Source organism: Lissotriton vulgaris, chromosome 6, assembly GCF_964263255.1.
Source record: "Lissotriton vulgaris chromosome 6, aLisVul1.2, whole genome shotgun sequence".
NCBI lineage: Eukaryota > Metazoa > Chordata > Amphibia > Caudata > Salamandridae > Lissotriton > Lissotriton vulgaris.
In genome coordinates this window covers 19170496-19184298 of record NC_141694.1, presented here as the reverse complement: position 1 = coordinate 19184298, position 13803 = coordinate 19170496, and the positions used below count along the sequence as shown (strand labels likewise).

At 45.3% G+C, this 13803-nt stretch overlaps 1 protein-coding gene across 1 annotated transcript in view; it reads right to left on the bottom strand.

Annotated features, from left to right (window-relative positions):
* LOC147706711 (solute carrier family 22 member 7-like) overlaps positions 1–13803 on the bottom strand; it is a 306523-nt gene that overhangs the window by 215460 nt on the left and 77260 nt on the right. The window lies entirely within an intron of this gene.

The following is a 13803-nucleotide window of genomic DNA, read 5'->3' as shown; positions in this document are numbered from 1 at the left end:
TCACATTATGCTGCAAATGGGAAGCCCTGCCAAGTACCACTCATCAGGGGTTAGACAAATGCATTTTAATACTGGTGTCTTCATCACCACACTAAAATGCATTAGTCACATATCATAGCACCCAGGAACCACCCCACAAGACACTCTGTAGGAAGGGCTGCATTTAAGCAGTGAGTGCACTGTCAGTGAGTGTGCTGTACTGCTTAGAGAGCATTCTCTGTTTCACAATACATCTCAGGGTCTCCTTTACTTTTATTATTATTATTCGTGTAACTTTTAAATATCTTTTAAAACTTTGACAGTCACTTAACTTTGTGGACTATTCTCCCCCCTCCCCCTCCTGGCACTTTGACTCTGAGCTTTGTCTCACCTGCTCAGGCTGTGCAGCGGAGTTCAGCGCTGCCGCCATTCCCGGCGTGCTTTGAGGCCATGCCCCTTCGTGAGGCCACGCCCCCTTATTTAGGCCATGCCCACCGCTGAACATACTTAAGGCGCTGAATACGAGCGCCGGTTGATGTATGTAAGGTCTCCTGAGGCGGAAAGCCGGGAGCTGTGTTTGTGTAACTTTTAAATATCTTTTAAAACTTTCACAGTCACTTAACTTTGTGGACTATTCTCCCCACTCCCCCTCCTGGCACTTTGACTCTGAGCTTTGTTTCACCTGCTCAGGCTGTGCAGCGGAGTTCAGCGCTGCCGCCATTCCCGGCGTGCTTTGAGGCCACGCCCCCCTTCGTGAGGCCACACCCCCTACATCTATCACCCACCACTATAAATCATGTGCTTACCTCGGAAGCGCAGCGGACGAGCGCAGCGGGTGCATCGATGGCGCGCCGGCGCTGAGGAAGCGCCAGACACCCTGATATTTACCAAAGCGGTAAGATAATGTATTCTAAACTAGAGTTACTTAAAGTACATCATCCCAAGCAAGGATGCTCCAACCTCAACCTGGCCAACACAAATGCGCCCCAAGCTTGCTTATGTGGGTTCTCTCTTTCAAATGCAGATTTGACAAACATTCCATACCATTGCCAAGCCCTCAGTGATCAAAATTGGCCAGCTGAATGTTCGATCTATGTCGAAACATCACGCCAAAATCCACGATCTAGTCACTAACCATGCCCTCGACATTCTTTTTCTCACCAAGACGTGGCTTCAAGATGACATGGACACTATCCTTAATCTGGCCACCCCCACAGGATACACCACCCACACGTTCAACAGAAACTCCAGAAGTGGTGGAATTGCCATAATGACCAGATCGCATCTTACGTGCCAGCTAACTAAAGCAGATATTAAAGTTAGGGAGTGTGCACTCTACAACATCAAAATCAATCCCCAGCTTAGCATGGTAGGACTCCTGATATATAGGCCACCAGGAACGGATGTTAAATTCACTAACTCACTCCTCGAGTACCTATGCTCACAGATCACTGAAACTGCCAACTTCACTATTATTGGAGATTTGAACATCCATTTCGATTGTTAGGGAGACTCAAAGATCAATACTCTACTAGCTGATCTGGAGGCCCTTCAACTAGACCAACTTATACAGGGCCCTACCCATAGTGGCGGCCATCTCCTGGACCCCATTTTTACGAACATAATGAATGCACAGGTCGAAACGCCCATCCCTATAACCTGACTGACCACTGTCTAGTAACTATGTTAATACCCTGCAAGAACATCCTGCTTACTAAGCCCACTCAGCAGGTTCGAAAAAGACCCTGGAGGAAGCTCCATATAGAGGACCTCCATGCACTCCTCACTACTCATTCCCCTCCACCTAGCAGAGACCCCGATCATGAATACGACAAATTTTGCGATTGGATTAATCAAGCCCTAGACACTCTCATCCCAACTAAATGGATCAAAGCTCGCGCCCACGATTCCAGTCCCTGGTACAACAAGGATCTCTCTGCACTAAAAAAAGAGTGCAAGAAAGCCGAAAGATGCTGGAGAAAAAATTATGACCTCGCCCTCAAAACTCTGTACACACAATCGCAAAAAACCTACCACCGTAACATATGCAGGACCAGGGCAGCCTACTACTCCACTGAGATCAAGAATAGCCATAATGCCTCTAAAACTACCTTTAAAATTCTTAAAGAACTCAGTGCTAAAAAAACAGTGGCTAATCCTAACACCTCACCCGCATTATGCGATAACATGGCCTTTTTTTTCTTAGAAAAAATTCGGAAAATCTATATTACCTTTCCCTCCACCTTTGACCTCATCCCATCTAATGACCCCAGCAGACTCAACCTCGCTAACATCCCGGCCCTAAAATCAAGTCTGGCTCACCGGCAGACCCTCTCAAACCTGAATCCTTCAGAGAAGCTGGCATAACTGTCCTTGGCCCCCTGCGAGACATCATTAACAAATCTTTCTCTACAGCTATAATCCCCTCCAAGTGGAAACAAGCCTGGATATCACCAATCATCAAAAAACCTACGCTGGATCCTAACATTGCCGAAAACTTTAGACCTATATCCCTCCTACCATGGCCAGCCAAGGTAGCAGAAGCCCATGTAAATACCATCCTGACCAAATACTTGTCATCTAATAACATCTTAGATTGGTCACAACATGGCTTCAGGGCAGGACATAGCACCGAGACAGCTCTATTAAGTGTGACAGAACACCTCTGCACCATTTTAGACTCTGGTGGAACTACAGCACTGATTCTACTTGATCTCAGTGCTGCCTTCGACACAGTGACACACAAAGTTTTGCTGTTCAGGCTAAAAGAGGTCGAGATATCAGGACTCGCTCTTGATTGGTTTAGAGACTTTCTTTCTGGCTGATCATTTCGAGTCTCCACCCCCCCTACCTCTCCAGGGAATGTCCCATTGAACAGGGCGTACCCCAAGGGTCAGCTCTTAGCCCCACCCTGTTCAATGTGTATGTTCAGCCCCTGGCAGAGGTAGCTAGGAGACACGGAATGTCTCTTGTATCCTACGCTGATGATACGCAGCTGCTGGTGGCATTAAACGATGAAAGTGGTCACAGCACCCAAAAATTCCAACAAACTCTCATTGACATCACAGAATGGATGACAGCAAACTACCTCCAGCTCAACCCCTGCAAAACAGAGGTGTTGTTGGTGGGAAAAAAGACAAACACCTGGGGGAACAACTGGTGGCCAGAAAACCTGGGACAAACACCTGTGCCCAAGGACTGTGTCAAAAACCTAGGAGTCTGGGTAGACTCTGCCCTCAAATTTACTCACCATACTAAGAAAGTGGCAGCAACCTGCTTCGGCATTTTACGGAACCTTAGGCCTATCCTGGGATTTTTTGACAATCAAACCCGTCAGACGATAGTCCAAGCAGCCATCCTCTCCAGGCTGGACTACGCCAGCTCCCTTTTGCTAGGAGCGAACATTGCAGAAAAAGCTAGACTCCAGCGTGTCCAGAACGCTGACGCCAAGGCTCTGGTAGGTCTCCCTCGCCACACGTCTGTGGCTAGCGTCCTTATCAAGCTCCGCTGGCTCCAAATGGAGAAAAGGATACACTTCAAAATGCTATGTCTAGTTTTTAAAATCCTAAAAACTGCCTCCCCCCCATGCTCTGCCCACTCTTGTCAACCTACGTCCCTCTGCGCGCCCTACGCTCAGAAGGCCAAAATCTCGCAACGGTACCCCGTATCAAATTATCCAGGATGGGTGGCCGTTCCTTCAAATACCTGGCCACCAAACTCTGGAATGGCCTCCCAGACCAGATCCGAGGGATACAAAATCTATTGACCTTTAGGAAAGCAATAAAAACACACCTCTTTGGTTAATTTCTCCCTTCCCTCCTACCTTCCTACCCTCTGTCCCCTTTCATACAGTAAGCGCCGGGACGCCCCTTTGCCGGGGCAGCTGTGCGCTATAGAAGCACATATAACATTAACATTAACATTCACTTCACATACCATAAACTCTTCAGTTGGGAATCACAGGGGCCTGGGACTCACCTCCAATCAGCCAGGCTCTCTGGGTGGTCTTCTATCAACACCTTGTCATCGATGACACCATCAAGACCATGAGCACACTCCACTCCTGCTCTCCGTCAGACCCATTCCCGCACCACGTTTTCAACAAAGCAAGCAGCTCCATCGCACCACACCTATGCAACATCATCAATCTCTCCCTTGAGACCACGACATTCCCAGAGAGCTCAAAACACGCCAAGTCCAACGCCCTACTCAAAAAACCCAAGGCAGACCCAAGAGACCTAAAGAACGTCCGACCCATCTCTCTGCTCCCCTTCCTGGCCAAGGTCATTGAGAAAATCGTTAACAGACAGCTAACCCGATACCTCGAAGAGAACAGAATCCTGTACACTTCCCAGTCAGGGTTCCGCAGCAACCACAGCACCAAGACTGCCCTCATCGCCGCCACTGACAACACCAGGACCCTGCAGCACTCATCCTCCTAGACCTATCCGCCGCCTTCGACACTGTCTGCCACAGCACACTATGTGCACGCCTTCATGCCGCAGGTATTCCGAGACAAGGCTCTGGAATGGACCACCTCCTTCTGCTCCAGCAGAACCCAGAGCACCCGCCTCCCTCGTTCTGTCGCGAAGCCTCCGAGATCATCTGTGTGGTACCTCAAGGATCCTCCCTCAGCCTGACACTGTGCAATATTTACATGGCCCTGCTCGCACACGTCGCCCGACAGCACGACCTCAACATAATCTCCTCCGCCAACGATACTCAACGGATCCTCTCCCTCACCAAGGACCCCAGACCCCATCACCGACAAAGCCAACCTCTAGGAAGGAATAAAGGCCGTGGTCGACTGGATTAAAATCAGCCGTCTGAAGCTGAATTCGGACAAGACGGAGGTCCTCATCCTCGGCTCCAACCCATCAGCCTGGGACGACTCCTGGTGGCCAACAGCACTGGGGGCAGCCCCGACCCTCACCGACCATGCACGCAACCTGGTAATCATCCTCGACTCACCGCTCTCAATGACCAAGCAAGTCAATGCCATCTCCTCCTCGTGACTCAACACCCTCCGCATACTTCGCAAGATCTACAGATGGATCCTGACAGATACAAGAAAGACAGTCACCCAGGCCCTCGTCAGCAGCAGACTCGACTACAGAAACATCCTCTACGTGGGAGCCCTGACCAAGCTCATCAATCGACTACAGCACATACAAAACGCCTCGGCACGACTGATCCTCGATTTACCACTACACGGCCACATCACCCCCACCTGAGAAATCTGCACTGGCTCCCCATCAACAAGAGGATATCCTTCAAGCTCCTCATCCACGCACACAAGACACTCCACAAGACCAGCCCAGCCTACCTAAACAGACAGCGCTTTTTCTACACCCCAACCACCAGCTACGCTCCGCTGACCTCTCACTCGCCACCGTCCCGCACATCCGAAGAACAACCATTGGCAGGAGTGTTCTCTTCTCCCACCTCGCCGCCAAGACATGGAACACCCTCCCACTGACCCCACGACAGACCTAAGCCCTGCTGACCTTCAGGAGGATACTTGGCTGTTCGATCAGTAGCGGCCCCCACTTCCCGCCCCCCCCCCCCAGCACCTTGAGACCCTCATGGGTATGTAGTGGGCTTAACAAATAACTGATTGCTTGATTGAGTGATTGATTGATTGATTGTCATAACATTAACAATCAGACAGAGCCATCGCATAGACCTGGGGGTGGCACCTAACTTATTGATTTCCAACAAAGCACCTTCCCCACTGTGATGACGCAGTGAGTGATTGGCCACCAGAGGCAGACACTGAAGTGGCAGGTGACAGCTTTGATTTTCCAGTTTGCCTTGTTCACATACAACCATAGAGAAGGTCATGCTCACTGACTTCAAGGCAGGAATTTTACCATGTCCTTCCAGTCCGAGCAATCTCATCAGCCCCAGGAAGACCCCACCGCCTGACTCCGCTCTGCCAGAGGACAGTTGAGGGCTTTTCAGCAAATGTGAACTGAGCCCCCAAAGAAAGTTTCTGCCTGCCTAGTGCCTGTGAGACATCAGCAGCAAGTACCAGCAGCATTGAGGCCTCAATTAGAGCACAGCAGTCTTTTCCAACAGCAGTATTATCCTGTTTGTGACTCTTGCTTCCTGACTTTACAATGGAGCAGCCACGTAGAGCTCCTGCCATGCTCTGTGGCTAAGCTTTACCACTGGAAGAGGAGGAGGGGCAAAAATGGGGCTGATGCCGGCCAGCTTTCTGCCTTTCTTGGCCGGCTTCTGAAAGCAAATGTGGTTAGGGCAAGGAGAGGAGTGTGGTGTGAAAACTTGATGTCAAAAATGTATGCTTAGGGCTAAGGATGAATGCTGCAAAACGAGGGGCGAAGGGGGAAAGAAAAGAAACCATAATTAGCCTCCCCCTCACCGCAACCTGACGCTGCTTGATTCTGTTGAAGGAGTTACAGGGAGGAAACAGAGGGAGTATGACGCCTGGATTCAATGTGTGATTTTCGTTTTTGGGATATGTGGTATGTGGCAAGAGGCAACCGAATATCGGTACAGGTGTGGATGTCTCTATATGATCAAGCAAGAATAAATGGACCCCCTCTGTAAATAATCTAGGCCAGGGAGATGAGGGGATAGCAATGAATGCAATTATATATATTTTTTCCTCACAGACCATTATACTTTACTATTAGACATTGTTCATATATATTTCAATCAACATCTGAAATACAACAGTGACAACTAAAATCGTCTCATTGTTATTTTTTTTATCAAAACATTTCATCTCTTTTTTTTCTTTCATTTCATTACTTGATTTTATCAAAAAGTTTCCTTTTTCAAATTATTATTTTTCTTATATTTTTCTGTGAAAACATATTCATAAATAGTTCTTGACTTGTACAATCATAAATACATTGCTTTTTGAACAATGATTATTCAAAATCAGATTCTGATTCTGATTTTGAATAATCATTGTTCAAAAAGCAAGAAAGAAAAAAGAAAAATAATAATTTGAAAATGGAAAATTTTTGATAAAATCAAGTCATGAAATGGAAGAAAAAAGAAAGGAAATGTTTTGATAAAATAAAATAACAATGAGACGATTTGAGTTGTCACTGTTGTATTTCAGATGTTGTTTGAATTATATATGAACAATGTCTAACAGTAAAGTATAATGGTCTGTGAGGGAAAAATATATATATTATTGTCTCTATATGATCTACACTGCTCTGCCGCCTAGTTATATCCCTGAGCCCTGAGTCAAGGCCAGTGAGCAGCAGCCAATGATTAGGAGACAGACGGTGCTCTCTATTTGCACAACCTGTGTGACGGCCTCCCGTAAGACCCTGATCAAGGTAAAGTAATATTGATCTGCGCCCTACTATTGCCCCTTTTTTCCCTATCCTTCTCAAGGCATCTGTGCCCGGCACCCTGGGCCTGTGCTTTGATATATCACATATACATAGCGTCACAATCAGTTCAACAGCAAACAGTGGGGGGAAGAAGGGGGGAAGAGAAAGGAAGGAGAATGTAAAGAAAAAGGAAGAAACCTTCATGGGGGCCAGGGCTGGTTGATCCTACAATATTTGATGAATAATCGATTAACACAATTGGCAATGCTACAATTGGATATTAGTAGAATATACTGGAAAGAGGAGCTTAAAACTGCAACCATTAATAAGTGTGGTCAGAAAACTCAGAAAACGAGCTTTAGGATCTCCAGAGTAGAGGAGGGCAAGCGGTTGAAGAAGTGGTGTGCTTACTGCAGATGCAGCTTTGGACCAGCTTCTGCTAACTCCGCCTTCCCACCTCATAATCAAATAGCCACGAATTACGAAAAGCTACGATAAGTAGCAACAATACGAAGCAACGTGCACTCAATGAAGTGAATATCAAGAGAGCCCTCAGCAGCAAAAAAGAAAGACATCGATAGGAGGAGGAAGAAATCACATTCCCCAAAAAATTTCGCAGACTTTTAATCGCGCTCCTCCAACCACTCCAATCCCTCTCCATCTCCATCTTCCAATCGAGCGAGGCACAGAGCTTTGCAGGTTAGAAAGATCAAAATGGATCTGGTGAAAAACATTAATAAGGACAGTCTTATAATGGATAGGACACCCTCAGTAAGAGCTGATTCCAGCACTATATCTAAAGATCTGAAGGCTCACGGAACTCCAGGGTACAAAGATCAACGCGCGCCCCAGAGAATGGAGAATAAGAAAATAGGGAAATCGATACCCTCTTTTCTCCTTGGGTAGACAAATAAAAATGGCGAAATCGAATCTCCTCATACCCACTGAGGAAAATTCCAATGCTGTAGCAGCACAACAAGAAGAACAAAACATATCCACAGCACAACAAGAAGAACAAGACATATCCAATTACCAAACTGTGGCAGCGGCGGCTTCAGTACCATCAACCATGCCCGAGGGAGAATCGACAGAGACAGCAATGCCCGCCTATTCTCTGCCATCCACGACTATTCAAATTACTCTAAATCAGATCTTGACTGAGTTTCATGACATGAATCTTTCCCACCAGAAGACCAACAAACAATTAGGCCAGCTCAATGAAAAGTTTCATTAGCTTTCAACTTGTCTTATGCAGGCCGCACAGAAGGTTTCTTCACTAGAGTCAAAACATAATGATCATGGAAGCAATTTGAGTAACATGCAGACACAACTCAAGGACATGCAACTGAAATTAGATGATTTGGAAAATCAAGCCCGACGTACAAATTTAAGATTTATTGTGATTCCCGAAGACTGAGAAGTAGGCAAATCGCCAGTCCAATTGATAAATGAACTGATACAAAAAGCTGTTCTTCCTGAAAGTGCCAAGGATATTAGAGACTTGACAATTAATAGAGCCCATCGAGTAGCAGGAAATCACCCTTCCAACCCCAAGTTTCCAGGAACAATTCTGGTTAACTTTGGCGACTGCTGAATCAAAGAACAGATTCTATCACAAGCATTTCTAAAAAAAATAGTTTACTTCCCCAGAGAACTTCACTTTCAGTATTTATGCTGATATGTCTATTTAGCTGTGCGAAGTCACAAATAATTTGTGGGAATTATTGACGAATTCAAGCGCTAAAATGCACTGGCAGGGATAATACAGCAATCCAAGCTTAAAGTGTTGTTCAAAGGGCGGTCATATATATTTCATATATATTTCATTCAGCAGAGCAGGCCCGCGACCTCCTTCATTCATTCAAGGATGGGATAGATAGAGGAAATAGTATGTAGCATTTGGGCCAATAAGAGATATAGATAGAGGGGAAATCATTAAGCATGGGCAAAATTTGCGAATTTGCGTTCCGTGAATTTGCGGATTTCCCTGCGAAATCGCAAAAAAATCAGCGAATTTTCCAGCGAAATTGCAGATTTTTTTGCGATTTGCCCTGGAGTACTTTCTACTGGCTAATCCAGTAAGTGCTCCCTCATTGGGTAAATGTATAGTGCTTTTACTACACTGCAGCTGCGTAAAGGGCCAGAAGATGTGTCTCCAGTGACCATGTGTGCCTGTAACACAGGCACAGGCACACATGGTCACTGTAGACACATTAGGCCAATGCTGCGTCAAAACCCTGTGCCTGCTTGAAGTAGGCGTAAGGCTTGATGCAGCATTGGGGAGATAGGGCCCCCCAGAGCATTGCTGGTGCTGCGTCGCGCTTGCGACGCAGCTCCAGCAATGCGCTGCTTTTACGGCACAGATGCGTGATGGATATGTGCCATTTTTGCCACATGGTGCGCCGCAATGTAAATGCGGCGGACCATGGGTGGCGGAGCTGCGGCGCACAATAACTGGCGCATCCCTGGGGATGCGCCAGTTATTGTAAATCTGCCCCAATACATTTAGCCAACGAGGGTGCACTTACTGATTAGACAGTAGAAAGTAATCCAGTTGAGTAGAGGTATTGCACAAAACGGTGGCACCTTCATGGACAAACATGCAGTGCGGGATTCATTCTGCCCCCTGTTAGACTCGTTTTTTGTGCCCTTCTGCCCTCTGTTAGACTCGTTTTTTCCTTGCTTTTCTTCCCTTCTGCCCTCTGTTAGACTCGTTTTTCCCTTGTTTTTCTGCCCTTCTGCCCCCTGTAAGACTCGTTTTTTGTGCCCTTCTACCCTCTGTTAGACTAATTTTTCCCTTTTTTTTTGCCCTTCTGCCCTCTGTTAGACTCGTTTTTTGTGCCCTTCTGCCCTCTGTTATTCCTTTGTTTTTCTGCCCTTCTGCCCTCTGTTAGACTCGTTTTTTGTGCCCTTCTGCCCTCTGTTAGACCCGTTTTTGTGCCTTTCTGCTCCCTGTTAGACTCGTTTTTCCCCTGTTTTTCTGCCCTTCTATCCTCTGTTAGACTGTTTTTTGTGCCCTTCTACCCTCTGTTAGACTAATTTTTCCCTTTTTTTTGCCCTCTGTTAGACTCTTTTTTTGTGCCCTTCTGCCCTCTGTTATTCCTTTGTTTTTCTGCCCTTCTGCCCTCTGTTAGACTCGTTTTTTGTGCCCTTCTGCCCTCTGTTAGACTCGTTTTTGCGCCTTTCTGCCCCCTGTTAGACTCGTTTTTCCCCTGTTTTTCTGCCCTTCTGTCCTCTGTTAGACTGTTTTTTGTGCCCTTCTGCCCTCTGTTAGACTAGTTTTTCCCTTGTTTTTCTGCCCTTTGTTAGACTGCTTTTTGTGCCTTTCTGCCCTCTGCATCACCACATCATCACTCAGCGCTACCCCAGCATCACTCAGCACCACCACATTATCACTCAGTACCACCACATTATCACTCAGCACCACCACAGCACCACTCAGCACCACCACAGCATCACTCAGCACCACCACATTATCACTCAGCACCACCACAGCACCACTCAGCACCACCACAGCATCACTCAGCACCACCACAGCATCACTCAGCACCACCACAGCACCACTCAGCACCATCACAGCATCACTCAGCACCACCACAGCATCACTCAGCACCACCACAGCATCACTCAGCACCACCACAGCACCACTCAACGCCACCACAGCATCACTCAGCACCACTACAGCATCACTCAGCACCACCACAGCACCACTCAGCACCACCACAGCATCACTCAGCACCATCCCAGTATCACTCAGCACCACCACAGCACCACTCAGCATCACCACAACCATTCAACAACAACTGGTTCAAATATGTTCTCTCAATGTTTCAAGCTTTATTACAAATGTCACAAAAATATGTTAATATTTCACTTCTGTTCTTGGATATTCGTCATAATAAAATACACTGAACATAATCTTCACAAAAGTTGTTTACAAAAGTTTAAGCTATTGCCATTATGATTTAAAAACTTCAGTAATAAATATTTAAAAATTAAAAGCCATTGTAATTTGTAATATCAATACATCTAAGTCATGTAAATACAAAACATGTTGCATTACAAATGCTATAGGTGTCACATTTGCGAAAGTTATAACTATTGGCATTGTAAATGACAAAGCTATTAATTTAGCTATTTTCAAAACCAACACATAAATAAAAAAAAATTGTCATTTACAAGACCAATTGCTCAAACATTCCTAATGCGAGACCTATTGCATTGCAAATGCTTGTTTTTATATCTGTCAGTGCTTCCTGTTGAGGTTTAATTTTCGTGACAGGCGCCTCATTGCCTACTTGTAACTATTCCCCGTCCCTGCTTCAAGGGTCAGAGCAGGGTCAGAGAATAGTTGCAAGTAGGCAACGAGGCGCCAGGAAGCACTTACAGGCTTACAGCAGCAGGTGCCCAAGTTGAAGTTAATTTCTTTGTAACCCTTTTGTTAAAGGTTACAAAAATGTAGCTTCAACTTTTGCACCTGCTCCTGTAACCCTGTAAGAGCTTGGCTGAAAATTTGTCCCGCTGATTCGCGGATTTTACAGCGATTTCGCGAGATTCGCGAAATCGCGGAAAATCCGCAAATTCCGCGAGCGAAACGAATTTTCAGCCCATGCTTAAAAATCATGCAGGATCATAACGTGTCAGGTATGCCTATCCATCTTGGTATAATCTAGCAATGACATCCCCCATTACCTGCTAATCTGCTCTTTTGGCTGCCTTCTCTGCGGGGAGCTGTTAGTAACATGTCAAGGTACAATGGTAGGGATAAGGGGTGACACGAGGTGAGATTAAGGGCCCGGGGGGAAAGGGTCTATGGGGGGCAAAGGCCCAACTCGCTGGGAGGGAAAAAGGGAGTGGGCACTCTCGGATGGGTGGTAGTAAGAAGAAAAGAAAATAACAATCAAAGATCAAATTAGTTGCAATTCCCACAAACATAGGGTTAAAAATAATGGAACCTACCTTCTAAATAGAATAAGAAATACAATATATATATATAATGGAAAGACGTCAGATAATAATAGCTGATATGAATGGCTGAATGAGAGGTGTTACATATTGTTTCATGTAATTTGAATGGGGGCAATAATTCAACAAAAGTAAGAGCCACACTTCATTGGTTAATGGTAAATTAACCTCATGTTATTCTTCTTCAATAAACTAAGATTTTTTAAAGTATCCTCTTAACAAAATGGCAACATTTATAAAACAGGCCCTTTTGTCCTTGGCTGATGCCGCCATTAGGGGGTTTGCAATTCTTAACACCTGTCATTATCTAGGGAAAGCCCTTGAAACTATGAGTGATCCCCTTGCCAGATGGGTGATGGGGAATCTGAAACTGGGGGAAGAAACAGTCCATTTAAACAGCCATTTTGACCCCATACATGATGAAACTCCAGCATTGGAAAAAATGGCTAAACTCTTAGTCCCTCTACAAGGAGCCTTTATCATTGGAGGGGATTTCAATTTCATTCAGAATTTAGGTCTAGACACTTCCTGAAAGAACAAATCTGAAAATAAACTGTTAACTGCCAGATACTTGAATTGTATGATGCGGTACTTCGCACTAGTTGATCCATGGCGGTCTCGGCATCCCGCTAGTAAGGAATTCATGTGTCTTTCCCAAAACTATAACACAGCATCCAGAATTTACTTTTACTTAATTTCCTACAAGTGCGAAAAATTTGATTCTTGCATCATTCCTAATCCCTTTTCCGACCATTCGGTCCCAGTAGTTGAGATCAAGGCAAAAATCGATCCAAGGGAGCAACCCAGATGGACATTAGATAGAATCCTGTTAACTGACCAGGGCTCGAGTAAAAAAATTCAGTCATTACTCGCTGAGTTTGTTATCAGAAATTTGGGATCTTCCTCACCTTTCAGTGAGGGATTCCGGCAGGGCTTATATCAGAGGGGAGGCAATTTCACATATAGCCAGAATCATCAAAGAGAAGAAAGAATTAGATAGACAGCTTCAACATAATTTCAATGATGCAAGTCAAATCAATCTTTGATTCCATTCCGAAATAATGGCACTCAATCTAAAATAGACCAGAGTAAATATTAGGAATTTTTATAAACATCAAGATATAGTAAATCCAAAAACTTGCCTCCAAAATTGGTATGAGGAAAGTGAGCATGCAGGCACATTTTTAGCTTGGTCCGTAAAAGAAAAATCGTAATAATGCCAATGTTAAGTCCATCTTTGAAATGCAAAAGGTCAAAATGTCCACCAGGCTGACAAGATTAATAAGGTCATTTTCTCACATTATGAAAGACTATAAACAGCTCCAACACCCAAATCACTAGAAGAATTTGATAATTTCCTGAATACAATCACGCTACCATATTTAATTCCCACGCACAAAGCACAACTGGTAGCACCAATATCAGAAACAGAAATCAATGCGACTGTAAAATATACCTAGTGGCAAAGCTTGTGGCATCGATGGAATATCCATTGAATTTTATAAAACCTTTTTGTCAGAGTTAAGTAATCTATTGCTTT